Source organism: Stenella coeruleoalba, assembly GCF_951394435.1.
Source record: "Stenella coeruleoalba genome assembly, chromosome: 2".
NCBI classification, from domain to species: domain Eukaryota; kingdom Metazoa; phylum Chordata; class Mammalia; order Artiodactyla; family Delphinidae; genus Stenella; species Stenella coeruleoalba.
This window is the reverse complement of record NC_137147.1, coordinates 16,604,021-16,631,353: the sequence shown is the minus strand read 5'-3', so window position 1 is coordinate 16,631,353 and position 27,333 is coordinate 16,604,021.

The following is a 27,333-nucleotide window of genomic DNA, read 5'->3' as shown; positions in this document are numbered from 1 at the left end:
ATTTTTTCTTGCATGAGTAAATAGGAGACTTTGAAACCTTCCCTCCTTCTGCTCATGAAGAAGCTGAAAAGCCTCTTTACACCCTTCAGTTAGTGTCCAGAAAATGCAATATAAACTTCATTCTTCATTCCTCTACAATTTTTTTGGCCCTGAGGGGTCAGAGGTATAGAGTTGGTGCATTATAAAAGAAAAACATGAACATTGATAAATGTGGGAAAGCTAAAGAATTATCTTGGAAATTATTTCCTGGGAATATGATACTAAAATATCCATTTTGGAATACTGATCTTTTATTTGTCACAGAAGATTACAAAATCAGAAAGCAAAGCAGTGCAGCATCTGTCTGACCTTCTATATGAATGTAAGGATATAAAGTGGGATAACAGCAGTCTCTGAATGTGAGCTCACCAGATTTAAATCCTGGGTCTACATCTATGCTTCATTGGCTGTGTAAATGACTTTCAGTTTCCTTACCCATCAACTTTGCATCATATCTAACTTGATTGTTTTTAGAAGAAATTAGTGTGCTACTGAATACATGTAAGTTTCCTGGAACGGTATCTTACACAATGTGGGTACTCAAAATTGTGGTGATGGTATTAATATTAATAGCAGGGATAGCAATGGTAGTAGTACAAAACAAAGTAGAAGGAGGAGGATAACATAAATGAAACATCTGGGACCTCCTTACCATGAAAGTTAATGTCTCTCATGAGACTTGACAGGCCCCCTTTCCCATTAGCCCTATGTACCAACCTGTGATCCTTATTCACTACCGCACCTGGAACTGGACCTGCAGGACTACATAGTTCATAGTCAGAGTTCACACAGTGTGGATATGTAGGCCACAGTCTGTGACTAAAGCAACTTTCCACAATCTACTGTGGGACAAATAAAAAGAAGCTTGGTGTGTGCATTCCTTTGTAATGAACATGATCTGCCTAGCTCTCTGAGAGTATCCCATGGAATATCCCCATTTACATGGTAACTGATGCCTTTTAAAAACAGTCTCAGGTAATAGTAACCATCTGAATGGGGCTCTGATCCAGGGAAAGGGCCAGGAGCACTGAGGTCCTAGGAAGACAAGTCTAGCTAGACCACCGTGTAAAAAGAAAGCTCAATTGGAGATAACGTGGTTTAAACTGCTCTTCATTGGGAAAAAAGTGGTAGGCTTGAATACAAAAAAAAAAGGAAGAAAATACAAAATGCATTATTTAGAAAGACTTAAAATTAGTAAACTCCATACTTTAAAAATAATATTTAATTTAAGAATATAAGTACTGGGTCATTTTATCTTTTTATTTCTGATTAATTTGTATACATGTTGTCATTAAGTATGTATGTGTTTGCATATGTATGTCTTTTATGGAATAACCTATAATACATCTCATCTGGTTGATCTGGGTGTTCTTTTGGGATCAGGAGAACTAAGTCAGAGATGCTAATTCAGAGATAAATGAAGAAGACCCTGCAGACGCCCTCCTAGCTTTTATATTCTTGTGAGAGTAACCAAACAATAAACAAAAGATAGAAAGAATTCCAGGGGCTGACAGATGGTATGAAGACGTATAAAGAGTGTGAGCTAGTGGGTCTCACCAATAAGGGGAGATGTATGTTGAGCAGTTCGATTAGGAATGGTCTCCTTGAGAAGACAATATTTCATGAGAATGCCCACATAGATGTTACTAACTGTAATATTGTATATCTCATTTGACTCTTACTGCAATCCTGTAAGGTTAAAGGGCCAGACCCATTATTGTAATTTTAATGATGAGGAAACCAAGGCTCAGAAGACACAGAAAGGTAAATAATTTCACTTCCATTCAACAACTATTTATGCTTTGGCTGCTATGTGCCTAGAAGTGTTGTAAATGATCAGGATACAACTAACAAATAACTAAGCTTTCTCTCTTTTTGTGAAGCTCGTAGTCCAGGAAAAAAAAAAAAAAAAAAAGGAGAGAGACATACAAATGACTGAGAATATGGTGTCATTATGGAGTTATGGACACAGCGCTAGGAGGACACAGATGAGGGGTTGATTCACATTCCCTAAGGACTGGAGAAGGACATGTACCTGCATGCAGCACTGATACAGACAGCACACCACAGAGGACCTAAATGAAGCGGAAGGAAGGGAGGAGAAGAGAACAGAGTGTTAATTGAGCACTTCTCCATATGTCAGATACTGTGCTCATCAGCTCTTCTAAAGAACCCTGTAGGTAGGAATTAATATCCCCATTTTATAGATTAGGAAATGGAGCCTGAGAAAAGTTAATAAGCTTACTTAAGGTAACAAACTTAGAAAGAAGAAGATTTTGGATTTTGTTTCAGATCCATCTGGCTGTCTGGGCTTCTTGCACTGCTCTGCATATGTCGCTGGGCTGGAATTCCTTGGAGAGAGTATCACATGGACAGGAGGTGAGGTGGGATTGGACTAGGTCAGCACTAAGGACACTGTCTGATCTGAGCTTCTGTAGCTTTGACTGATCAATGTCCTGGCATCTGTTCTCAAGAGTACAGCTATTTTTTCTAGGAAAAAAAAAAAAAAGAGCCAGAGAGAGAAAGCATGAACCATGAAGGCATAAAATAATGATTTCTGTAATGTTTTATGGAATTTAAATATGTTAGGGAATCATATTTATTATAGAAAAATATGTCAGGTATCATGCTTCAGTCTCTTAATTTTTCCCCCTACACTCCCAATATTGGGTAAAATAAGGAAGTTATTTTATTCAAAGGATAATTTTACATGAAAGTAGACGTTAAGCTTGGCTACAAAATACAAAGTGAAGCTTGGTCACAAAATAAATGGGTCTTTGGTTTCTATACTGAAAAATGCAGGTGCGATAACCAAAGTGATAGGCATTGGATATAGCTTCCAGTAAATCCTACATGTAATATTCTATATTAGCAAACACTATTTCTCTGAGGCAAGGTATTATGGTGCCTAAAAACACAAGCTCTGCAACCTGAATATCTGTATTTAAACAGGGGTTTAATCACTCATAATCTGCACGAACTTGCAAAGCATAAATTTTTTGGACCTCATAATTTAGCAGTTAAAAAAAAAAGACTTCAAATTCATACGTATCTATCATTCCAGATCTGTCTGCTACTTGATAACTGTGTATATCTGGGCAAGTTATGTCCTTTTTTCTGTACCCCAATTTTCTCAAGGATAATTAGAGTACATATTACATAGTTTGTTGAATGAAATACATGTTAAATACTAAGAAAATTTTGAGGCACATAATCACCATTCAATAAATGTCTGCTAGGACAATATATAGATGACACATCTTTTTTTACTAAGAGGGATAAAAAGGTTTCCGTGTCAATGTGGAGGAGTATTAATTTGGGAAAATATAAATCCAAATCCTATCTTTGAAAGACAAAACACAGCCTGTTATAAGAATTATACCTAAATTCATATAAAATTAATGTTTCAAATGTTTTCAAAAAGAAAGAAACAAAAAAATAATAAAGGTAGGCAGGCAGACAAGAAAGAAAGAAAGAGAGGGAAAGAATGAGAGGGAGAGAGGGAGGGAGGAAGGAAGGGAGAAAACTGAAGAACAAGATATATGGGCAGAAATTTTCTTACCACTGTAATAGGTCTGGGCATATCACTGTAGATGATTTAGATTATAATAAAAATCTACTTTAAAAACTATTAACTTACAGTACTCCCATATGCATTCAATATGGATCACTTAAGACGTAAATGTGTTCAAGAGGAAAGATGCAAGTATATTGAGAAAAATAATAGCTTTCTCCTGAAATTTCATGTTTCTCCCTTTTAAGGGTGTAGTTGTTTTGGGCAAAATATTTCGGATAGTTCTATTGCTCAAATGGATGATCATTGATAGCCATGTAACTTAACTCAAGTGCTACAATCCTGGACAAGCCAAAGTTGAATTAATATTCTTTCCTATTGTTAACTTTCACTTAATTAAGTAAGCTAAGTCACTGCTAATGTAGTAAGGTAAATGTCTAAAGATGCCACCTATATTGATTGGACATATTTAATTTTATCAAATATACTGGCTAATCATAAGCATTATAGGACTTAATAATTGTGAAATTGGCAAGTGGTTACAAAATTTGACTGAACAGAGCAATATAATGGTGACAATTGTGGAATGGAGAAATGCCAGAGAATTTTACCAGAGCAAAACTATTCTTAGAAAAACTGGATGTACAGAATCTACCTTGCATCTTATTAGAAATTTGTTTACATTCACAGGAATGAAATGGGCAAACATACTGATTAAATGTTGTGTGCTGAGCTTGTAAATATGTTGTGAAAACAGAGAAACAACCACACCCATGAGGTTAAGAAACCAATGTCACTTGACGTCAGAGGCAAGAAAAATCAGCATTCTCTGAGGAAGGTTTCTTTCTTATGACCTACTAGCTTCATGGTCGTCTTCATCACACCCGTTTGAAATGAAGCTGCCATATGTACAAAAAATAAATACTAGATGGACTCTGAAGGTATGCAGGGAATTAGATGCAGATATTCAGGATAAGGAACTGCTTGGCATTGTTACTAGTATCAGCTTTTCAGCATTTGCCTCTGCCCAAGACAGGAGTCCAGGTAACACTTTGTGATAAGACATTGGTATGGGAATATATAAATGTGATCGCCACATGGTCAGTACTGGAATCTGCAGAAGAAGTCATTTTTAGGGCAGCCATTAAAATTAAGATGGACAGGATTAGGATAGGCAGAGAAGGGGTATTTTGGAGTGACAGAACTAAACACATGGGAAAGTACAATATTTGAGAGAGAGTGAGAAGGCTGAAATGCTGGTTTGTGAAGTGTGGCCATGGCCTGTGAGGGAAGGTGGAGAAAAACAGTTTGTGGAGCAACTTACCACCTAGTGTTCAGAGTAGAATTCCCATCAGCCAATTGATTATATGGCTATTTAATTCTGGATAATGTAAGCAGGTGACTTAAGATATTCATGCTGTCATATTCCTCTGTACAAGAGCTGCCAACCTTCCTCAGCTATATTGAAGGTATAATTAATTAAAATTCCTGCAATCAATTTAAACACGTGCTCAGCCTATACACTTGGGCACATGTTTTTCCTTTCAATCCCTCCCCCAATCTTCTTAAAAAAAAAAAAGGAATTTAGGGCATACAAGTGATTATATTTTAGAACCTTAAAACTAGTAAAACCAAATGTATCACATTGGAATTATCTTTAGTAAAATGTAGTATAAAGTTTTAGCGCAAGGAAATAGTCAAGATGCTCTGTGATTATCATAAGCTATTGATATTGATATGAAATGATTTCTGCTCTGTATGACGAAGATAAAATCACAGATTAAAAATGATTTTAAATTATTATGAAAATTATATTTATTTTTTGTAGTAAAACTTTTCTCTGAAATTTCCTAACCAGTGCCTGTCATAGAGTAGCATTTGATAGATATTTGTTGAATAAATAAATGAAACAAAAAATAACGGCTTTTTTTTTTAAATGGGAAAGTCCAGTCTTTCTGCCTCGTCTAATACTGTGTTCCCAACTATTTGGAAGAGTTATTATCTCAAAGGGACTCCTATCAATCTTTAAGGGGTAAGAAAGTAGAGGGGGCAGAAGTTTGGAAACCAGTAGACATGGGGTGAATGCAAATAGTAAACCTTTCCTATTCTAAGTGTAAATATGGCGGCAAAGTCAGGCTGAGGAACTCAACACGAACTTGTGTTTTCCTACAGAGGATGGAATTTCATGATGCATATATGATTCTGCTAAAGCCCTGTACTGATATAATTCTATATTTTATTTTTCTCAACTTCCACCTAGGCAAAGAGAAGGTGCTTCCCAGGAAAAAACAGAATTATTTAAGAAACGATGAGCCAATTCCTGTAATAAACTCCCTCACTCTTCCTCCTTCATTCTTTCCCACTCTTAACAAAGAAATATTTTTTCCTGACTTTGGGTTGGAAAGTGAGATGCAGAGAATAGCTAACTTGTAAAGACTTTCTAAATTGTGTGTACGTTCTTTTCCCCTTTTATTTTTTTAATGCTTCTCAGTCTGGGATGCCTTCATTCCCCAGGAGATATTTGGCAATGTCTGCAGATATTTTGATCACTGTAACTGGGGAATTGACATTGGTATGTAGTGGGTAGAGGCCAGGGATGCTGCTAAATCCCCTACAATGCACAGGACAACCCAGGGGACAAGGAGTTATCTGACACTAAGTGGCAATGGCATTGCAGTTGAAAAACTCTGAGTTAGAGTGAACAAGCTCCCTAACAATCAAGACATTTAGAATGAGTGGAAGCACTAAAAAGTGCCCTGTCTGCCTCACATTCTTGGCTGGATGATCGTGTTCCCTCATTATTAAAGGCTTTTCAAAAGGAATATGCTGCAAGTGCTCAGTGAGCAAATTGAGGTAGAAAGCAGTTACAAGAGGTAGGAATTGACTTTGGCATACTTCACAGAACTGTGACTGATTTTGTTTGTCACATTATCATTACATTTGAAAGTCTAATATGGTATTTGCATTAGGATGATGTGTCATTTGCAGAAATGGTGTCTGCATTTTAGTAACTTACAGTGCAGAGGTCATCCGGACGTCCCTCCTAGACATGGCAGTCCGTTCGTAATGGACTGTAGGATTGAAGAGGTCCAAAAGAAGCTAAAGATATTACCTTGGCAGAATTGCTTTGTGTGACAATTGTGCAATGCTGTTCAAATTGAAAATTGCCTGAACAGTTTCTTCTTTACTTTAAAAATTGTGACACACTTCCTCCCAACTCCGTGCCATATTTTGATTTTTAGTCTAATGTGGTTTACCATTATTCCACTACATGCATTTGCTTCAAAATGATATTCTGCCACATCAAAATATAAACCCCGTATAAATGATTCATAATAAATAAAACACTTTACATAATAACAGTAGAAAAGCTCCTTCCCCAGTGGAGTTAGTATAGGTTGGTTGATGGAGATGCTTAAGGATAAATTGCTACAAGGAAACATAGGCACATTGGCATAGGGGTTAGTGGAAGAAAATGATACATTACCACAACACATGCCTTTCTGAAAGCAGATCACCTAAGACAATGAGGAAGTGATGAGAAGTGGGGAAGCTAAGTCCTTGATTTATTAAAAACATCTGCCTACAAAAGACAAAAATAGGGACATTTCAACTCATTATGACTACGTGTTTTTGCCTGTTTTATAAAAGTGGGGTTTTAAGTAGGTTGGTTATGAATTTTAATATCTAAAAAAGTAGAATTGTCTTTGTTATAGTCTCTTTTTCATATAGATAGATATTGATACATATAAATACAATATCTATCAAAATCTAATCTGTATCTGTGTGTCTGTGTGTGTATATATATATATCAAACGTGCTTCTGTCTGATATATCTCATGCAGTTTCATAGCAGAAATATGACAGTGACACTCTCTCAGAGTTCTTTTCTTCTTCCTTGTTCTTTGTAACAAAATGGACTCTTCTTAAAGCTAAGATCTGAAAATATGTCAAAGTAAAATTAAGTATCCTTTTTGGCCATTGTGAATTGAAAAGAGTTAGTGCTAAACCACACAGGTTTTCCTGCAGGGGTGCAGGTGGCAGGAAGCCTGGAAGTAACCAGCCTGAGGCATTGTTCTTTTCATTAATCTGGAGGCAAGTAGACATTGTTGTTCTTGAGAACTGTGGCATCCCTTTTGAAGTGGTATTTCCACATTTAATCCCCTCACTGTAACCTTGAGAAGTGAGTGTGCTTGTAAATGAGCCTTCCTGCTGTCTCAGGTCTCCTTATCCTCTCTCTGGGGAACATTCAGCCATAAGCATGAAAAGCTGGTAATTTTGAGAATCAGCCTCTAATCCATATAGCGTACTTTTGCTATTTTTGTTAATTTTAGCAGATCCAGTGTTTACCCAAAGAAATGTATAGGATGAATTCTGGACACTTTTATAGTAAGAATTTTTAAATTAAAGGTGATAGTATATTTAGCAACAAATATATGTCTAGTTCTGTACTAAGTGGTGTAGATTATACCAAGGTTTCTCAATTTCACCACTATTGATATTTGGGGTTGAATAATTCTTGGTTGAGGAGAGAGGGTGTTCTTCTGTAAGGTGTCTTGTTGTAGGGTCTTCAGAAGCATCACTGGTCTCCACTCACCGGATGCCAGTAGCTCCTCTTCCCATAACGACAATCAAAAATCCCACTTACCGGGCTTCCCTGGTGGCGCAGTGGTTGAGAATCCGCCTGCCGATGCAGGGAACACGGGTTCGTGCCCCGGTCTGGGAAGATCTCACATGCCGCGGAGCAGCTAAGCCCATGCGCCATGGCCGCTGAGCCTGCGCGTCTGGAGCCTGTGCTCCGCAACGGGAGAGGCCACAACAGTGAGAGGCCCGCGTACCACTTAAAAAAAAAAAAAAAAATCCCGGTTACCCAGGTGATGCTCATCCACGACACATTTTAAAAATGTGCTGTATTAAAAGATATGTAGATTAAAAGTATAGGTTACATAGAAAAAATATTTTAATACCTGTATGGAGTTAGACCCGAGATGAAAGCGATGGGGGGATATATATTTTATAAAATATATTGATGTTTACACTGAATGCTCCTGGTGTATAATGCAGCTTATTGCTGAAAAAGTTATAAGCATGAACATTACATTCAGGCCACATTCAATTTAGGTTCTGAGAAAACTAGCAAGAACTCAAAGCATTATGAGAACTCAATAAAGTTGACCCATAAAATTAATTATCTAAAATTTCAAAGTCATGTTCTCTCCACTGTGATTGAAACTGTAGTTTGCTTTCTACATTGCTTCTGTGGGAGTATTTTCATTACCTACACCCTGAAATTATTTGTGTGTCTTTTATAGGGTAGGTAGACATATACCTAGTTCTGTCTTGAACTATGTCTAACTCTTCTAACAGGAAAGAACCTACATCCAAAATTCTGTGCATAGCTGACTATTGCTGGGAAATGGATAAAATTGTGCTTCAAGATTTGCTGGTCTCTTCATTAAGTGTTCTTTTTGCCTTGGAATTCTCCTTTCATTCATAGTTATAATTTCATGTACTCTGGATACCTGTCTTGTTGGCCTAAATCCACTAGAAATGTAGTTTGCCCAATATTGGTCGGCTCTGAAGAATTGAATAAATAATAAAATTTACTTGACATGAAGTATTGATAAAGGATGCCCCTCTTTTAGAGGATATTTCCAACTTAATACTGCTAGCAGTGACCTGGACAGTCCTCTTCTCTTCATTCTTCATTCTATTAATATATCTGTCCCCCACAGTCATCAAATGACCCCCAGTTTATGGGATTACAGCCTTATTTCTTAAAACACCTATCTTAGCCATCTCCTGTGAAATTACTCATGGTTCTCCTCACTGACCACAAACCCCAAATGCAATTGTAATAACGCTAACTATGTCTAACCTCTTGTCTTTATCAAATTTAACCATTTCTCAAGCATTCCCCTGGGCTTTTCCTTTGTACAAATATAGTGACTGTATTTTTCTGGACTCTTTGTTTTCCCAGTTGTTTTGTCTTCATGGATACCTCTAAACCAGCCATGTTCTATTTATTGATCTTTCTTTCCTGGAAAGGGGTTCTACAAAACTTTTTAAAAAACAGTAACTCACGGGCTTCCCTGGGGACGCAGTGGTTGAGAGTCCGCCTGCCGATGCAGGGGACATGGGTTCATGCCCCAGTCCGGGAAGATCCCACATGTTGCGGAGCAGCTGGGCCCGTGAGTCATGGCCGCTGAGCCTGCGTGTCCGGAGCCTGTGCTCCGCAACAGGAGAGGCCACAGCAGTGAGAGGCCCACGTACCGCAAAAAAAAAAAAAAAAAAAAAAGGTAACTCATCACAATAGCAATGTCCTATTCATTTATATGGTATTCAATTTTAACCCTTGATCATACTCTGCTTTACCTTGTTATTTACTGTTTTGGGTGTGAGTCTTCTCTTTTCAAAAATATCATGAACTGGTCTTGATCAAGGGCTGTATCTTATACATATCCTTCATGGGGTCCTACACTCTGCACATTTAAGTGTTTAATAAATATCTAGCGAACTCAGTAAATGCAACTCTAAACTATTTTGCATAAAACTCCAGTTCTTTAAGTGAGTCAGGCATCAATAATCACCAAGTGGATCAGAAATTACTCCTGAATACTATCAAATCACAGAACTGAGTCTATTAGTATATTGGCCCTGGATGCTTATATATTATTTTATTTCTTCTATGGCATTAACGCTTCGTGTTTCACATAGGATAGAGCTTTCCATCATTTTTAATTTCTTAGTAGTTAACTTTGTGGTCCAGCTTGAGCCCTTCCTTACTTTTTTTTTTTTTTTTTTTTTGCGGTACGCGGGCCTCTCACTGTTGTGGCCTCTCCCGTTGTGGAGCGCAGGCTCTGGACGCGCAGGCTCAGCGGCCACGGCTCACGGGCCCAGCCGCTCCACGGCATGTGGGATCTTCCCGGACCGGGGCACGAACCCGTGTTCCCTGCATCAGCAGGCAGACTCAACCACTGTGCCACCAGGGAAGCCCCTTCCTTACTTTTTAATATCAGTTGTTTGTGTGCATTTGTATGTGTTTGTGCAGATCACGAAAGATGAGAAGGAGGTGAAAGGGTAGGGCAGTTCAACATCCAGGGGAGGTTCCAGAAATGTCTGGGTTATAAAGGAGAGCCTACAAGACTTTGTCTAATGCAGACTCAGGTTCAGAATTAATGAGATATTTTTCCACCTAGGATGCACTGGCTTTCAGAATCTTGGGGAACTTTATTTCTCAGGCAGTGAATTATCAGACCAAAGATGATTATCAGATTTATTACAAATATTAGCCTACACAAACTTTAGGAATTGGAATGGAACGTCATCTAGTGCTGGATTTCTGCTGATTGGAATGAGAGTGACAATGAAGAGAGTGTTTAGTATTTATTGTGGTATGCTTATCGTCAACGCTTACTGAGCAGAGAGTAACAGGAAATGCTATCCTAGAGCTTCTCCTGTAAATGATTGCTCTGGGGTATTACTTTGGATCCTCAGCATCTATTGGTGGTAAGTTTCTAAAAAAGGAATCAATTTAAGAAGCAGTGTGGTATAGTTTAAAGACCCCTGGCTGGAGTAAGAGTATTTCTTGTACTCAGTGGTGAGTCACCTCATTCCTCGGCATCTGTCTCCTTTCCTGCATTCTGGCACGTCCTAATATAGATCCTGTCAATATCACTCTCCTTCTAGAATAATCGATGACAGTGTCTGTGGCTGTGCAAGGAAAAGTATATTTACTGTTAGCACGCATTCAAAACTGGCCTTTTTATTTTAAATCAGAAAGTAATCTCAGTGGATGAGAAGCTTTGTCAATTTCTAGATACCCTCACCTGCAGTACTCACTGCAGTAAAACAGGCAAGTGATTAAGCAGGGAATCCTCAGGATCCATGAGCGGGGTATTACATGCAATTCAGCCTCTGGGTCTTAATGAATAAAATCCTCTCCCAAGCACAGACTGCCAGGCAGAACCTCTTTTGACACAGTTCTGTTTGGATTTGACAGCCAATTTGAAAGTGACTATCTGAGCATCCCCACCCCAAATTAAATTACCACTGCATCTGTTGTGATGCAGCTTGTGATGAACAAGCTGACACCACTGTGTTGTATTGCGGTTGTTGCCTCCCCTCCTTTATCCTCAGGCAGTGGCTTTGCATGCAGTCCGGCTTGTCATCACACTCAAGCTGTTAGATCCCTGCCATGCTTCAACTAGCAGCAAATGCTGGTCGCTGGCTGAAACAGAAGCTGAGGGAGCAGTTGCTGTTACTGATCTACCAGTCTCCCTGCAGGAGCAGAAAAAGAATGGGAGCAATGACAATTCGGTGACTATGTCCGTGATAGTAACTCACAGAATATGTTCAGTTGTCAGTATAACCCTGAACTCAACCTGAATGTTTTTGCCAATTGCCAGTTTAGTGTCCTGACCTGTGAAAGAATTGGCTCTTTCTCTCTCTCTTTCTTTTATTTCCCTTCTCTCATAGGCAGTTCATTATTTTCTTAATAAATATATGTATATTGAGCAGATATTTAGGGATTGTATTAACCCTTGTTTCACACTTACTGGTGCTATTTTTTTTTTTATTTTACATTAAGGAATACTTGATCCCTTAAACAGTCTAGTGCATAATTTACCTATAGACGTCATACAACTGATCTAGCAAGGCTTTCTTATTCATTTGAAATCAATACCCAATACCAGGGCAAATCTCATTAAAACTGGAGTCCTCATAAGGTTATCCAGAGTTATCATAAGGATCCTTATTTTTAGCCCTCCTCTAAAAACAATTTGAAGCAATGAATCCCAGCATAACACTGTATCAAAATACCAGAAAAATAATAAAATAAAATAAGAAAGAAAAAATGGAAGGAAGGAGGGGAGGGAGAGAGGAAGGGAAGAAGGAAAGAAGGAAGGAAGGAAGGAAGGAAGGAAGGAAGGAAGGACAATAAGCCTTCAGGGCATGAGGTGAAAGTCATTCTCAAGGTAAGTTTGGTACTTACAGAAGTAACTCTGGAAAGTTGTAATTTGGTTGTATATCTATTGTCCTGGTGTCTAAAAGAAGATGAACCATGTGTCAGACATTGATAGTTCCTCTCTGTGTAAAATTTGTATAATCTTCACAGTAAAACACCTTCATGGCATTGATTATCAATTTAGAGAATTGGAAAGTGAAGCTGGAGAAGGAAAACCACTTGCCTGAGTTGACACAGATACACAGATTGCAAATTCATAGCTAGTATGGAGTACAGTTCATCTTTTCTTTCTCTCTCACTGTCTTTCAGGTATTTTACATGCACATTGCAGTGGGGTTGCATATCTGTTCCTGTAAACTAAATTTTCTGTACTCCTTGATCCAAAAATTGTTTTAGTTCAATTTTTGATACATGGAAAACTGAAAATGCTTAGGTGTTCCCCCTTCACTGACAGGATTACAGAGCCAACCAGGAAAGGCCAGGTGTTCAGGGCATGGTAGTCTTTGTTCCTGTGGAGCCACAAACTACACCTCAAACCTTGGACATCAATGTCCATGTGCATCAAGGAAAGTTAGGCAAGGAGGCAAGACCACGCATAAGTCAATTTTTTGCTATTTACAAAAATATGTTGAAAATATGTTTAGTTTTATCAAGGGCCTAGAGGAACAAAAACCTGTATAATTTAGAGAATTTTCTTACCTCTAACAATAGATTGTGTACTCTATTTTCCTTTAGAAATGGGTAGACTCAAAATATTTTTAGATATTTTCCATGTTACCAAATTCTTTCCACCAATGTGTTATGTAGTTTATAAGAATTTACTCATTGTATTTGATATTCTTTCTACACACCAGGAAGTGAAAGGCAATCACATTGCTGCTGGTTTAAATAAAATGTCATGAAATAAAATTAGACCCTACAAGTTTCTTTTTGTTCTCTTATGTTTGTCGAATAAAGTGGTAATGCTCTTTATTTTATCTATGTAGGTGCAGCTTAAATGTTCTGTTTATCTGCTTGTTCTGACAGTCATTTGTTCCCCAGAATATTTTGTAAGTAAAAAAGTATCACCAAGTTTTCAAAATTTCTAACGCCAGAAATATGCTGGCAAAATGCAGTGAAGAACTAAACTAGACTTTTTGTTTGTTTTGTTTTTGTTTTGTTTTATTTAATTTTTAGTCATAACCTCCCCCCCCCCCAAAACTACTGGAAAATTATACCACTTAATAGCTATGGACAAGAAATTTGAAGTCAGGTAGAGTTGGGTTTTAACTCTTGCTCCTGCATTTACTAAGATGTTTCAAGCAAGTTATTTTACCTCTCTATTCAACACTTTGGCATTTGTTGAATAGGGATGTTTCTCCTTTTGTATATGCTGGTTATAAAAATTAAATGAGATAATATAGAGAAAATGCTAAGCAAAGTAAAGTAAGCAATCAATAACTGTTCTTATATAATGATACAATTTTCTTTAATTAGATGACTTTTGGGAATGGGGTAAGACATTTTTTGTTTGAGTGTTGTACAGTTACTAACTAAATATCATTTGTTTTAGTCAAGCAATTTTTATGGCTCAGTAATCTTGATGGTGATTATACTGGTGGGATAAATACCTCTGTCGCTTTATTATGCTTTTGACTTTTCTGTTACATACCTCAAAAGCTATTATCTATCTATGTATTGCTAATTTCATTGTGATACTTATGTGTTTTCTTCTAATATTTCTGCTTACTCATGATAAACATGAGAATATCAGAATACAAAACTAATGACAACAGGAAATATAGAACCAAATAGAGCCTATAAGAGACAGGAGGTTAGAATCTCTGACATCCATTTCTTGATCTGTCATTGAGCTGCTACTGAATGTAGACAAAATCTTTCACTGGACTAAATAAGAACCTGTCTTCCAGAAAAGCTATCCTCATTGTCAGATCCATTTTTAAGCTTACAAAGGCAGTCTTGCAACTTTACTAGTTTATATTTTTACAAGATAACTGCATTGACTGGCATTTCAATTGTATTCTACTACAGTCTCCTTTCCCAACAATAATATGGAAACACTTAAATTATACAGTAGACAGTTAAGTGTAGAGTGAAACTTTGCTATTCAGAGTACCAGAAAATAGGGGCACCAACCTAACAGAACTCAATTTGTTTTTCCTAAGAGATTTGTGAGAAATTTACTGCACATCTCTAAGAATTAGTCATAAGGCATTAAAAATAAAATATTTGTTTAAACTTGAGGCACTTGAAGGATTTTACTAGTATTTTACTTTATATTAGACTTCTTTCTTACAAAAATGAGTCCACACATACAATTATTCAAAATAGTTGATAATGGTGAGTGAAGTGTCCTTGCAAATGATAATGGTACAGATATGAGTTATATTGTTGCAGAAAGATTGAGAAGATCCAAATACTTTGTAAGACAGTTATACCCAAAGGATATTGAATAAATTATAGCCTCGGTGTTCTAAATCTAAAATGGCTGACCGAAAATGTCTCAGCAGACTGAAAGTGCATTGTCTCGTTTTTAAATTGATGGGCCATTTAAAAAATATATTTTGACTGCTGGCTGCCAACTCAACTTGATCTCTTTCTCTTATCTGTACTTAAGTAAACTCTTGACCAACAATATGTCTTTTAGGGTTCAGCTTAAACAAGGCGAGCATGAAGAGATCATAAAGTATGATCATATGGAAGTCATAGCAGTTAATATTGTGTAATGATATAATAATATAAAACATATATAATAAAATATGCTATAATAGTAAATAATTTTGAGCACTTACTAAAACCCAGTGACCATGTTATGAACAGATCGTGTGTTATTTAATTTTATGGTGTAGATGTGAACATAATCACATGTGACACTGGATATTGCAGGAAGCCTTCAGCTTATTTTTTTTTAAAGATTTATTGAGATGTAATTAACGTACCACATGATTCGTCCATTTAAGGTGGTAGCTATTTTAGATAAAGTGATCAGAAAAGATTTTTACATAGAAGAGTTCAGCATATGAGGATATCTTTGAAATACCATAGTGAGAATATCTTTTAGAAGGGCAATCTCAGGAGAGTGAGCAGCAAGCTTATAGCTTGGCTGGAGTGGAGCTCTAGAGAGGAATTTATTTTTTTAATCTTATTACTATGAGCTGTCTTTGGAGAATTTTGAATGGGGTTGACTTGACCAATTAGATTTTATTTTTGCAGTGACTGGGCCAGAGTCAATGGTGGCTTGCACTAGGTTAGGAACACAGGAAGTGTGCAGAATTGCCACATTTGTGCCATACATTAATATGCAGTTGCAACTAATTTTGTACCCACTAATAATTCTTGATGCAGCAAATGTAATTTATATCAGCTGTGTGTGGTTGTTCAGTGTCATGGAACCTGACATCTTACTGACTTGGCCTCCTTGTCCTTTTCTTAAACTTGTTGTTTACTTGGAGCAGTGGTTCCGAAACATTGCCATACATGAGAATCCACTGTAGGGCTTGTTCAAACACAGGTTGAAGGGCCCGTCCGCCAGAGTTACTGATTCAGTAGGTCTTAAGGAGAGCTGAAGAATGTGCTGTATTTCTATTTCCTAGCTTATAATGATGCTTACTGCTCTGGGCACCACGTTTTGAGAACCACTGTTGATATCAGGAATTGACAATTTGTTTCTATAAAGGGCCAGTAGTAAATAATTTTGAGTTTCTGGGTCATAGAGTGTCTGTCACAGCTTCTTAATTCATAGACAACATGTGGACCCATTAATATGTAATAAATAGATAATTTATAAGTGAATGGGCATGGCTGAGTGCCAGTAAAATGTATTTACATAACAGAGGCCATTCTGATCCTTGCTCTAGACAATTTAGTCCTAGTTACCTCCCTCTGCCTAATATTCTAATACATACCTATTAGAAAATATACATATATACTCACATATACCCATGTGAATAGCAACCTTTCCTTAATATCTCATTTTTCTCTAGTTTATTTTTTAATATCTTACAGATGATACAACAAATGAATGTCTCTAATAACATATTATGTAAGTGTGATTATTTTATGTCTTCAGTATTCCACTTGAAAAGTAAGAAGAATAAATGGAAATCATTTTATGAACTGTCAATTCTGAAAAGTCAAAATGCATTACCAAGGTTATCTGTTCCATAATAACAATTTTCCATTATAATTAGTTCTCTTGTATTAAGAATAAGTCCATTACAATGTGCCAAAAAATTATATAGTCTAGGGAGGAGAGAACAATATTAAATAAAGCTAGTATACTATCATTTTGGCAGATTATAAATGTAGATATAATGAGATAACTAATGGGAAATATTTGTGGGAGTTTGCTGAAATGAGTGTGACCTTGGTTTTTCAGATATTTTTTCAAGAATGCAAAAAAAAATCCCCACCTACAGTTCTCAAAAAGACTGATGACAGTTTGGCAGTTTTGCTAGTTATTTATGAATCTACAAAATACATGTCTTATAGCTGCCATGTTTCAAAGTAATAATGCAACTAAAATAGTAAGATAGGCCACAACACAGGAACACTAATTAAACAAACACTGCAGTATTGCACATAATTTGTATTTGCTTGACATTTTATCCTGTTTTGTAGTATTAGATTATCATTACCCAATAGTTTTTATATTTTAAGGTGTGGATACTGAGGCTTTCTCATTTTGCAGATAGCTCTTCTGTACCTACAGGTGCAAGTCAAAGAAAACTAAATTATTAGGCAAGATGACATCGTATGTGTGAGAGTCAGTTCACAAACTCAAGTCCATGGAATCTCAATTTATCCTTTAACTATGTGCTGCTGGTTTCCTGGGTATTTAAGGATGGACTGATGGTAAGAACACAGAGCGACTTCCCCGATGTATAGTAATGTCTCCTATGGGTCATGTAAACCTGAATACGGGTGTGGGCCATGATGTCAGAATGTGGTTTACAGGAAAAAAATATGTTTAAAACATTTTTATTTAAGTACAAGATGTATACATGAAGATGAATTAATATAATGCCCAACTCCACAGATTATCACAGTGACTACACCAATAAAACTATCACGCCCCTTGGTAAACGTCTTTCAAATGTTACATCTAAGTTTCTTGCTTGAGCAAGGAGATTGATAGTGATGTTGGCATATTCTAAGATGCGAAACTTGCAGGAAGAGGAGGTTCACTTAAGGGATACTTACTTCTATTTCTATTATTTTTATTATTTATACAATTGAAAAAATATTATCTTATTGAACTAAAAATTCATCTTTTTATTTATCTGTAATGGAGGTACTATTTAAGTATGCAGTCAATGAAGAGACACTTATGGAATACACTGCCATTTAGTGCAAAGTAATGATGGGGGTCACTAAAAATAAGTAAGCATGTTCTTGCCTTAATGAGACTGCAATCTAGTGGATAAAACAAGGCCAACTAAACATTATGGGAAAATACTAACATCCTCAGGTCTCAACCTTGCTACTGAATGTCTTGGGAGTACTCACTGAGTTTTTCTGTGTTACTAAGGTTCCTATTCTTTTTCTCAACAGTATCTCATATCCTCTTAATTTGAAAACGCTGTAAATCCAGAATTCTATCTGTTTAAAGTAGAAAACTGTACTTGCTAACTGAGTAGTAGAGGGACTATCTGAGACTGTATATTCCAGGAAGGAGTTCAAGGAAGGGATTGTCTGGGATCCAGGTAAGTAATTCATTGATTCTTTCATTCACTTAATGCCTATTTATTGAGCAGCTACTGTGTCCTAAGGTCTTTTTGAATCTAATTGGGAAATCGTAAAAGAAAATGTGAGTTAATATTAGAAACCTGAGGAATTATATGGAGCTGAAGCACTTGAGTGGCAAAGTGATTGTTTTAAAGGACTTAACTAAAATCTTGGCTTTTGACATTATTCAAAAGTTTGTTAAAACTGAAGATATACCAGTATTATGTTGTGTTAAGTATATATACATAGATAATTAAAGTGAAATATTTCCATCTTATAAAAATGGAAGGGAAAAAATCCCTTTCATATTGACTGGCTCTAACAGAACACAAGCATTATCTGAGAGGTGGAATCCCTTTTCAAATCATTATTATGAGCAGAAAATAAGGAATATATTACAAATTACTCTAATTGCTATATAAATGCTAAGTCATATTTATACAATTCCATGAATAGTTTTATATTATAATATATATACACATATATATTTACAGTCTATAGATTATAAAATATAAACTGCATTATATATAGTATTTTCTTTGACCAATTAATCAAATTGTTTTATTTATTTAACATCTTTACTGGAGTATAATTGCTTTACAATCCTGTGTTATTTTCTGCTATATAACAAAGTGAATCAGTTATACATATACATATCTCCCCATATCTCTTCCCTCTTGCGTCTTCCTCCCTCCCACCATCCCGATCCCACCCCTTTGGTGGTCACTAAGCTGATCTCCCTGTGCTATGTGGCTGCTTCCCACTAGCTATCTATTTTAAGTTTGGTAGTGTATATATGTCCATGCCACTCTCTCACTTTGTCCCAGCTTACCCTTCCCCTCCCTGTATCCTCACGTCCATTCTCTAGTAGGTCTGTGTCTTTATCTTTATTCCCGTCTTGCCCCTAGGTTTTTCATGACTTTTTTTTTTAATTCCATATATATGTGTTAGCATATGGTATTTGTTTTTCTCTTTCTGACTTACTTCACTCTGTATGACAGACTCTAGGTCCAACCACCTCACTATAAATAACTCAATTTCTTTTCTTTTTATGGCTAAGTAATATTCCATTGTATATATGTGCCACATCTTCTTTATCTATTCATCTGTTGATGGACATTTAGCTTGCTTCCATGTCCTGGCTATTGTAAATAGAGCTGCAATGAATATTTTTCTGCACAACTCTTTTTGAATTATGGTTTTCTCAGGGTATATGCCCAGTAGTGGGATTGCTGGGTAGTATGGTAGTTCTATTTCTAGTTTTTTAAGGAACCTCCATATTGTTTTCCATAGTGGCTCCATCAACTTACATTCCCACCAATAGTAGAAGAGGGTTCCCTTTTCTCCACACCCTCTCCAGCATTTACTGTTTGTAGATTTTTTGATGATGGCCATTCTGACCGGTGTGAGACGATATCTCATTGTAGTTCTGATTTGCATTTCTCTAATGATTAATGATGTTGAGCATTCTTTCATGTGTTTGTTGGCATTCTGTATATCTTCTTTGGAGAAATGTCTATTTAGGTCTTCTGCCCATTTTTGGATTAGGTTGTTTGTTTTTTTTGATATTGAGCTGCATGAGCTGCTTGTATATTTTGGAGATTAATCCTTTGTCTGTTGTTTCGTTTGCAAATATTTTCTCCCATTCTAAGGGTTGTCTTTTCGTCCTGTTTATGGTTTCCTTTGCTGTGCAAAAGCTTCTAAGTTTCATTAGGTCCCATTTGTTTATTTTTGTTTTTATTTCTATTTCTCTAGGAGGTGGGTCAAAAAGGATCTTGCTGTGATTTATGTCATATTCTGCCTATGTTTTCCTCTAAGAGTTTGATAGTGTCTGGCCTTACATTTAAGTCTTTAATCCATTTTGACTTTATTTTTGTGTATGGTGTTAGGGAGTGTTCTAAATTCATTCTCTTACATGTAGCTGTCCAGTTTTCTCAGCACCACTTATTGAAGAGGGTGTCTTTTCGCCATTGTATATTATTGCCTCCTTTATCAAAGATAAGGTGACCATATGTGCATGGGTTTATCTCTGGGCTTTCTATTCTGTTCCATTGACCTATATTTCTGTTTTTGTGCCAGTAACATACTGTCTTGATTACTGTAGCTTTGTAATATACTCTGAAGTCAGGGATCCTGATTCCTTCAGCTCCATTTTTCTTTTTCAAGATTGCTTTGCCTATTCGGGGTCTTTTATGTTTCCACACAAATTGTGATTTTTTTTGTTCTAGTTCTGTGAAAAATGCCAATGGTAACTTGATAGGGATTGCATTGAATCTGTAGATTGCTTTGGATAGTATGGTAATTTTCACAATGTTGATTCTTCCAATCCAAGTACATGGTATATCTCTCCACCTATTTGTATCATCTTTAATTTATTTCATCAGTGTCTTATAATTTTATGCATACAGGTCTCCTTAGGTAGGTTTATTCCTAAGTATTTTATTATTTTTGTTGCAGTGGAAAATGGGAGTGTTTTCTTAATTGCACTTCCAGATTTTCATCATTAGTGTATAGGAATACAGGAGATTTCTGTGCATTAATTTTTGTATCCTGCTACTTAACCAAATTCATTGATTAGCTCTAGTAGTTTTCTGGTAGCATCTTTAGGGTTCTCTATGTACAGTATCATGTCATCTGCAAACAGTGAAAGCTTTACTTCTTCTTTCCCAATTTGGATTCCTTTTATTTCTTTTTCTTCTCTGATTCCTGTGGCTAAAACTTCCAAAATTATGTTGAATAATGGTGGTGAGATTGGGCAACCTTGTCTTGTTCCTGATCTTAGTGGAAATGGTTTCAGTTTTTCACCATTGAGGACCATGTTGTCTGTGGGTTTGTCATATATGGCCTTTATTATGTTGAGGAAAGTTCCCTGTATGCCTACATTCTGGAGGCTTTTTATTATAAATGGGTGTTGAATTTTGTCAAAAGATGTCCCTGCATCTACTGAGATGATCATATGTCTTTTCTCCTTCAATTTGTTAATATGGTGTATCCCATTGATTGATTTGCATATATTGAAGAATACTTGCATTCCTTGGATAAACCCCATTTGATCATGGTGCATGATCCTTTTAATATGCTGTTGGATTCTGTTTGCTATTATTTTGTTGAGGATTTTTGCATCTATGTTCATCAGTGATATTGGCCTATAGTTTTCTTTCTTTGTGACATCTTTGTCTGGTTTGGATATCAGTGTGATTGTGGCCTCATAGAATGAGTTTGGGAGTGTTCCTCCTTCTGCTGTATTTTGGAAGAGTTTGAGAAGGATAGGTGTTAGCTCTTCTCTAAATGTTTGATAGAATTTGCCTGTGAAGCCATCTGGTCCTGGGCTTTTGTTTGTTGGAAGATTTTTAGTCACAGTTTCAATTTCAGTGCTTGTGATAGGTCTGTTCATATATTCTATTTTTTCCTGATTCAGTCTCGAAGTTTGTGCATTTCTAAGAACTTGTCCATTTCTTCCAGGTTGTCCATTATTGGCATATAGTTGCTGGTAGTAATCTCTCATGATCCTTTGTATTTCTGCAGTGTCAGTTGTTACTTCTCCTTTTTCATTTCTAATTCTATTGATTTGACTCTTCTCCCTTTTTTTCTTGATGACTCTGGCTTATCAATTTTGTTTATCTTCTCAATGAACCAGCTTTTAGTTTTATTGAGCTTTGCTATCATTTCCTTCATTTCTTTTTATTTCTGATCTGATCTTTATGATTTCTTTCCTTCTGCTGTCTTTTTTTTTTTTTTTTTTTTGGTTATTTCTCTAATTGCTTTAGGTGTAAGATTCAGTTGTTTATTTGAGATGTTTCTTGTTTCTTAAAGTAGGATTGTATTGCTATAAACTTCCCTCTTAGAACTGCTTTTGCCACATCCCATAGGTTTTGGATCATCGCGCTTTCATTGTTATTTGTTTCTAGGTATTTTTTGATGTCCTCTTTGATTTATTCAGCAATCTCTTGGTTATTAAGTCGTATATGGTTTAGCCTCCATGTGTTTGTATTTTTTACAGATATTTTCCTGTAATTGATATCTAGTCTCATAGCGTTGTGGTTGGAAAAGATACTTGATATGATTTCAATTTTCCTAAATTTACCTAGGCTTGATTTGTGACCCAAGATATGATCTATCCTGGAGAATGTTCCATGAGCACTTGAGAAGAATGTGTATTCTGTTGTTTTTGGATGGAATGTCCTATAAATATCAATTAAATCCACCTTGTTTAATGTGTCATTTAAAGCTTGTGTTTCCTTATTTATTTTCATTTTGGATGATCTGTCCATTGGTGAAAGTGGGGTGTTAAAGTCCCCTGCTATCAGTGTGTTACTCTCAATTTCACCTTTTATGGCTGTTAACATTTGCCTTATGTATTGAGGTGCTCCTATGTTGGGTGCATAAATGTTTACAATTTTTATATCTTCTTCATGGATTGATCACTTGATTATTATGTAGTGTCCTTGTTTGTCTCTTGTAATAAACATTGTTTTAAAGTCTATTTTGTCTGATATGAGAATTGCTACTCCAGATTTATTTTGATTTCCATTTGCATGGAATGTCTTTTTCCATCCCCTCACTTTCAGTCTGTATGTGTCCCTAGGTCTGAAGTGGGTCTCTTGTAGACAGCATATATAGGCGTCTTGTTATTGTTTCTATTCAGCCAGTCTATGTCTTTTGGGTGGAGCATTTAATCCATTTACATTTAAGGTAATTATCGATATGTATGTTCCTATTACCATTTTCTTAATTGTTTTGTGTTTGTTATTGTAAGTCTTTTCCTGCTCTTGTGTTTCCTGCCTAGAGAAGTTCCTTTAGCATTTGTTGTAAAGCTGGTTTTGTGGTGCTGAATTCTCTTAGCTTTTGCTTGTCTGTAAAAAGTTTTAATTTCTCTGTCAAACTAAATGAGATCCTTGCTTGGTAGTGTAATCTTGGTTGTAGGTTTTTCTCCTTCATCACTTTAAATATGTCCTGCCACTCCCTATGGCTGGCAGGGTTTCTGCTGAAATATCAGCTGTTAACCTTATGGGGATTCCCTTGTGTGTTATTTGTTGTTTTTACCTTGTTGCTTTTACTATTTGTTCTTTGTATTTAATTTTTGATAGTTTGATTAATATGTGTCTTGGCGTGTTTCTCCTTGGATTTATCCTGTATGGGACTCTCTATGCTTCCTGGTCTTAACTATTTCCTTTCCCATATTAGGGAAGTTTTCAACTATAATGTCTTCAAATATTTTCTCAGTCCTTTCTTTTTCTCTTCTTCTTCTGGGACCCGTATAATTTAAGTGTTGGTTCATTTAATGTTGTCCCAGAGGTCTCTGAGACTGTCCTCAATTCTTTTCATTCTTTTTTCTTTATTCTGCTCTGCAGTAGTTATTTCCACTATTTTATCTTCCAGGTCACTTATCCGTTCTTCTGCCTCAGTTATTCTGCTATTGATCCCATCTAGAGTATTTTTAATTTCATTTATTGTGTTGTTCATCCTTGTTTGTTTGCTCTTTAGTTCTTCTAGGTCCTTGTTAAACGTTTCTTGTATTTTCTCCATTCTATTTCCAAAATTTTGGACCATCTTTACTATCATTACTCTGAATTATTTTTCAGGTAGATTGCCTATTTCTTCTTCATTTGTTACATCTGGTGGGTTTTTGCCTTGCTCCTTCATCTGCTGTGTGTTTCTCTGTCTTCTAATTTTGCTTAACTTACTGTGTTTGGGGTCTCCTTTCTCAGGCTGCAGGTTCGTAGTTCCCGTTGTTTTTGGTGTCTGTTCCCAGTGGCTAAGGTTGATTCAGTGGGTTGTGTAGGCTTCCTGGTTGTGGGGACTAGTGCCTGTGTTCTGGTGGATGAGGCTGGATCTTCTCTTTCTGGTGGGCAGGGCCATGTCTGGTGGTGTGTTTTGGGGTGTCTGTGGCCTTATTATGATTTTAGGCAGCCTCTCTGTTAATGGATGGGGTTGTGTTCCTGTCTTCCTAGTTGTTTGGCATAGGCTGTCCAGTCCTGCAGCTTACTGGTCATTGAGTGGATCTGGGTCTTGGCTTTGAGATGGAGATCTCTGGGAGATTTTTGCCATTTGATATTATGTGGAGCTGGGAGGTCTCTTTTGGGCCAGTGGCCTGAACTTTGCTCTCCCACCTGAGAGGCACAGCCCTGACGCCTGGCTGGAGCACCGAGAGCCTGTCATCCACATGGCTCTTAATAAAAGGGAGAAAAAAAGAAAGGAAGAAAGAAGATAAAGTAAAATATAGTAAAATAAAATAATGTTATTAAAATAAAGAAAAATTATTTAAAAATTTAAGTAATAAAGAAAAGAAAGAAAGAAGAGAGCAACCAAACCAAAATACAAATACACTAATTATAACAAGTGCTGAAAAGTATACTAAAGAAAAAAACAGAAAACAAAGAAAAAAAATGGATAGACAGATCTCTAGGACAAATGGTAAAAGCAAAGCTATACAGACAACATCACACACAGAAGCATACACATACACACTCACAAAAAGAGAAAAATGGAAATATATATATACATCCTTGCTCCCAAAGTCTACCTCCTCAATTTGGGATGATTCGTTGTCTATTCAGGCATTCCACAGATGCAGGGTACATCAGGTTGATTGTAGAGATTTAATCCGCTGCTCCTGAGGCTGCTGGGAGAGATTTCCCTTGCTCTTCTTTGTTTGCACAGCTCCCAGGGTCCAGCTTTGGATTTGGCCCCGCCTCTGCATGTAGGTCACCTGAGGGCATCTGTTCTTCGCTCAGACAGGACGGGGTTAAAGGAGCCGCTGATTTGGGGGCTCTGGCTCACTCAGGCCTGGGAGAGGGAGGGGTACGGATGCGGGGCGAGTCTGTGGCAGCAGAGGCCAGCGTGACGTTGCACCAGCCTGAGGCGCGATCACGGTACCCTGGCAGCGGCGGGCGGCAAAGGCTCCCGGGAGGGTAGGTGTGGAGAGTGACCTGTGCGCACACACAGGCTTCTTGGTGGCAGCAGCAGCAGCCTTAGCGTCTCATGCCCGTCTCTGGGGTCCGCGCTGATAGCCGCGGCTCGCATCCATCTCTGGAGCTCCTTTAAGCGGCGCTCTAAATCCCCTCTCCTTGAGCAGCAGGAAACAAAGGGGGAAGAAAAAGTCTCTTGCCTCTTCGGCAGCTCCAGACTCTTTCCCGGACTCCCTCCCGGCTAGTCGTAGTGCACTAACCCCTGCAAGCTGTGTTCACGCAGCCAGCCCCAGTCCTCTCCCAGCGCTCCGACCGAAGCCTAAGCCTCAGCTCCCATCCCCGCCCGCCCCGGCGGGTGAGCAGTCAAGCCTCTCGGGCTGGTGAGTGCCAGTCGGCCCTGATACTCTGTGCGGGAATGTCTCCGCTTTGCCCTCCTCACCCCTGTTGCTGTGCTCTCCTCCGCAGCTCCGAAGCTTTCCCCCTCCGCCACCCGCAGTCTCCGCCCGTGAAGGGGCTTCCTAGTGTGTGGAAACCTTTCCTCTTTCACAGCTCCCTCCCGCTGGTGCAGGTCCCGTCCCTATCCTTTTGTCTCTGTTTATTCTTTTTTCTTTTGCCCTACCCAGGTACGTGGGGGGGTTTCTTGCCTTTGGGGAGGTCTGAGGTCTTCTGCCAGCGTTCAGTAGGTGTTCTATAGGAGTTGTTCCACATGTAGATGTATTTCTGATGTATTTGTGAGAAGGAAGGTGATCACCGCATCTTAGTCTTCCGCCATCTTGAAGCTCCACCCCTCAAATTGTTTTAAAATACAGAATCATTCTTAAATTTTAAGTCATTTTAACTACTACTCTATATAACTAAAATATGAAAGAAAAAAATCATTTAAACAAGAGAGACAAGGATGGAACTACCCAGAAACTCCCTTACAATAAAGAAAGATGTTTTACTTAAATCACAGAGTTAAGAAGAGGTACATATGAAAAAATGTTGCCTTAAGTCCTGCCACGGGAAAAATCATTTTTCACAATGCTTGTTTTGTTGCTTTAATCAGTCTTGTTTAACTGTCTTAAAGAATTGGGTCCAAGCACCTCTCACTTTGCTAAATAATTTACTACCTTACTAGTTTGGACTCTGTAGTGACCTAATCTCACTGGCGAATGATGGAGGCTAATGGGTTTATGCACCATGAATAAAGATAAATTAAGTAGCTTTCATTAGTTCAGCTGGCACTGGTAAGAAAATAAGCACAAACAAGGACATAGTGTTCCAATAATCCATAAAGGTTACTTTTAGATTTTTTTTTCAAAGGAAGGAGAGGTGCTTTAGTATAAACTGAACAGAACATATTCTATAAACTGAACATAAACAGAACATAAACTGAATAGAACATGTTCTATTCAAAGAGCTTTAACACCACATCATCTGCTCTTTTTAGGTCAATACAACCAGAAAGCAGACACTCATGTGGCATCCCTACAGTGTTTCTAAGGATCTGAATATAGTAAGTGGGTATCCCTGCTCTCTCTCTGTCTCTCTGTATGTGTGTGTGTGTGTGTGTGTGTGTGTGGCTTCCTATTGATTCCTTTCCTATGCTAAGCAGCCTTCAAAAGGTGTGCAAGATGAATATTATTAAATCAAGTGAAAAAGGTACATGATTTCATGTTAAGTGAAAATATAGTCTGCAAAACATTTATATAGAATGTGAAACCAACTTTGGAAAAGTATTATATGTATGCATATTTAGACACAAAGAGAAAGTCTACATTAAAAGAGAAATTTTGGAAAAAATATATCCCGTGTAATTACTAGTTATCACCCTTAGGCAATAATGTTATGGGTGATTTTATTTTTAACTGTAGTAAATTCAATTAATGATAGTTCATTTTTTTCTACAATAAACATACTTACTTTCATAATTTAAAAATATTAATTGAATTGCTCCCCAGGAGTATCAACTTGTGGCTATATACAAGAATGACCAAGCTCCCAGAACTTAGACAGTGAGGTGGGATTTTGAAATCAAAGTATCAATACAGTTCTTGAATAAGGCATTAAAGGTAAATGAATAAAAAAATAAATTGCTTAATTATAAATCAACTTTGCTCTGCAAAGAAGAGACATTGAAAATAAGATAGTGCCCAAAAGGCCTCATCAGACATCACAGTACCAGTAGTTAAGTT